The sequence below is a fragment of the Dasypus novemcinctus genome, chromosome 22 (assembly GCF_030445035.2).
Source record: "Dasypus novemcinctus isolate mDasNov1 chromosome 22, mDasNov1.1.hap2, whole genome shotgun sequence".
In the NCBI taxonomy this organism is placed as follows: Eukaryota; Metazoa; Chordata; class Mammalia; order Cingulata; family Dasypodidae; genus Dasypus; species Dasypus novemcinctus.
Genome location: NC_080694.1, coordinates 7318833 through 7322545, shown reverse-complemented (window position 1 = coordinate 7322545; position 3713 = coordinate 7318833). Strand labels below are relative to the sequence as shown.

The 3713-nt window shown below is 40.4% G+C and overlaps 1 pseudogene; it reads left to right on the top strand.

Annotated features, from left to right (window-relative positions):
- The first annotated feature begins 1861 nt into the window (after positions 1-1861).
- On the top strand, positions 1862-2829 carry LOC105746571 (olfactory receptor 2G2-like; annotated as a pseudogene).
- Positions 2830-3713: the final 884 nt, after the last annotated feature.

Below are 3713 nucleotides of genomic sequence, written 5' to 3'. Positions count from 1 at the left end.
GATGTAACTTGTGCAGACTGCTAAATAGATTTTTGAGAGAGCACCGTGGGCTTGGTTGCTGTGAAATCACCAGCAATTGTGAAGAAACACATACAATTTAATCAAATCAAATATTTAAAAACAAAGGTTTTGGGAGTGTATCATATTAATGAACTATTTTATTTTTCAGCAGGATTGAGGGAAGTCTTCTTAGTAATATAAGATTAGAAGAAAGGACTGCAGCTTCTATAGTACTGCCATAATTAATAGCTTACTGGGTAGTGCCATTTCATATATCATACATGGTTTCTTCATTTGTAAGTGAAAATCCTTTCACTTGCTTGCTTCCTTTATCTGGAAGCACATTTTGCATTCACACTCTGAATGATGGTTGGGATGCAAATGATTCCAGGAAAAGAAATTTAAGTACATAGGGATATAAAAATACCAGATACCATTTCATTTCCTAAAATTCAAAGGGTCTTTAGTCACTGAAAAAGAAAGCAGGAAAAACCAACAAAAACAAATTAAAAAAACAAGCACCCTGAGCCTCAGCAGAATTGCAGCTCTTACTCTCCGGTTTGTTGGACTTGCACAGGTCAGCTAACAGGGAGGTGAAGATGGTCAACCACCACACCTGGGAACCAAGAGTGCCTACAACTCCAAGCAGGAGAATCACATCCATCAATCATGTGGGACCTAAGCCCCCTCTCAATATAGAGGTGGAGTGGACATCACCATCCCAGGGTCAACAGGATGGAGTAATAAAATATGGAGTAGAGTGAACTTACTGGTATTCTACTATAAAACTATTGTTACTAGTAATGGAAGAAGCAATAGCATTGATCTGGAGAAGGTGGCCACGGTAGTTACTGGAGGCAGGGAGAGGGAAGAAGAGATGTCATGTGGGGTCATTTTTGGGACTGGGAGTTGTCTTAAATGATATTGCAGGGACAGGTGCTGGACATTATATATCCTGCCATAACCCATTGAATGCACTGGGGGAGAGTGTAAACTACAATGTGAACTATAATCCATGCGGTACAGCAGTGCTCCCCAAAATGCATTCACTGAATGCAATGGATGTGCCACAATGATGAAAGAGGTTGTTGATGTGGGAGGAGTGGGTTTGTGGGGTGTGGGTTATGTGGGAACCCCCTATATTTTTCAATGTAACTTTTTTTTTGTGATTTATGTACCTTTAAAATAGGACAATTCAATAAAAAAATTAAAAAATAGAAAATAAGACAAGCACTAGGGGAAGGAAGAGGAAATATAGATAATGTGTAGAATGAAAATCAATTTTGTCATGGATTCAGAAGAAATGCATCCAAGCTTTCTATTTCTCAGTAAACACATGCCTTTGAGCAGGTCATATAAACTCTCAGGAGTTGTTTTTTAGTTAATAATAGTTGCATCCAATTTAGTTCAACCATGTAATCTTAGAAATATTTCCCACAATTCTTGATTGTAAGAGATATTTTTCCATCATAGAAACTTTCTTAAAATACCAGTTTTTAATTGGAGTTATTTGAATTTCCTCCTTCCTATAACTAGAAAAATCTGTTAATATAAAGGGGTAACTTTGATGGATTGGAAAGAAGCAATGGTCTCAAAGGTTTCTCATAGCACATGATGGTGTTTGTTAATATGGCCATTGTTCTTTATTTTGAAGAACATTAGAAGAAAACTAAGAAGTGAAATGGGTAGACTGCCCACATTAGGAAAATGGATAGAGGCATGTTATTAGCTCTAAGGACATATACTTATACCAGTTTAACATAGGACACTTTTATGAGAGGTGACATTGTTACTCACTTGACCTTGTATAATATGTCATCTTTCTCAGCTATGCCTTAGCATTCCAGAAACTATTTTGCAAATGAGGATTTTGAGGAGTGTCAGTGAAAGCAGCCTGACAGGTTTCATCTGTTGGGGTTTTCTGATCCTCCTCATTTACAGAAGGTTCTATTTATAGTTATTTTGTTTATTTACTAACCATTTTGGGTAACACTACCATCATACTAATATCTCACCTGGAGCCCAAAATTCACATGCCAACGTATTACTTCCTTTCTCATCTCTCCTTCCTGGACCTATGCTTCACCAGCAGTGTGATTCCCCAGCTCCTGGTAAACTTGTGGGATTCCATGACATCCATTACCTATGGTGGCTTCATTGTTCAGCACTATGCCTCCCATGCACTGGGTGCCACAGGGTGTGTTTTGATCACGATGATGCCCTACAACTGCTAGGTTGCTGTCTACTGTCCCCTCCATTACACTGTCTTTATGCATCCCTGTTTCTGGATGGTCCTGGCTTCTATGGTGTGGCTCAGTGGGGTGGCCACCAGCCTGATACAGTGTGCTCTTACTCTTCAGCTGCCCTTCTATGGTCATTACCAAGTGGACCATTTCATCTGTGAGGTCCCTGTGCTCATCAAGTTGGCTTACATGAGTTTCAATGAGGTTGAGGATTTTGTGGCTAGTGTCCTCTTCCTTGTAGTGCCTGCTCCTTCATCCTGGTCTCTTATGCCTACATTGGCCAGGCTGTCTTGACGAACAAGTCAACCACTGGGAGACAGAAGGCATTTGGGACCTGCTCTTCCCACCTGTTGGTGGTCATCTTCAGTGGAACTTCATCTTCATATATCTGCAGCCATCCAAGAGTAAATACAAAGACCAGGGTAAGTTTGTTTCCCTCCTCTACACTGTCGTGACCCCTATGTTGAACCCTCTTATTTATACTCTGAGGAACAAAGAGTTTAAAGGGAGTCTTAAGAAAGTTCTAGGGAATTCTTTGTATAAATTTTACATGATTCTCAAAGAATTCCTAAAAGTGATAATGTGATGAAGACCTTCCAGAAGGACCACACTTTGGCCATTTTATTCCATTTTCTTTTAATTAGTTGCTTACTCAATTTTCAACATTCTAAAAATACTATGGAATATATGCACCTGGTCCTGACTTTTCTATGACCCAGCAGCAGCATATGGTGAAATGTTTACTCAATCTCTGTTTCAGTCTTTTCTTCAGACTGTATTATTTAAGTAGCAAATATGAGATTCCTTTTATACACTAAACCTAAACCCTTTACAAGATTAAGATGAACATGCAAACATTCAAAGCATTCATAAGGCCATTTGTCCTGTCCATCGTTCATTTATAACCATGCAGTAGTTCAGTCTTGCAGCCTCCCCATAGCTATAGATGTGTAAGTAGCTAATTCTATCCAAAGTTTCAGCTGGATGTAGTTAGGATGGCTGCATCTTTTTTTTTTTTAAGTTAAAAAAAAAAGACTATTTATTTATTTATTTCTCTACCCCCCTCCCCCCAGTTGTCTGTTCTCTGTGTGCATTTGCTGCGTGTTCTTTGGTGACCACTTCTATCCATATCAGCGGCACGGGAATCTGTATTTCTTTTTGTTGCATCATCTTGTTGTGTCAACTCTCTGTGTGTGCGGCACCATTTCTGGGCAAGCTGAACTTTCTTTCACACTGGGCGGCTCTCCTTATGGGGCACACTTCTTGCGTGTGGGGCTCCCCTACACGGGGACACACCTCCGTGGCAGGGCACTCCTTGCATGCATCAGCACTGCGCATGGGCCAGTTCCACATGGGTCAAGGAGGCCCGGGGTTTGAACTGTGGACCTCCCATGTGGTAGACAGATGCCCTAACCACTGGGTCAAGTTCACTTTGCAGGATGGCTGCATCTTAAACAAACTGTCATGAAG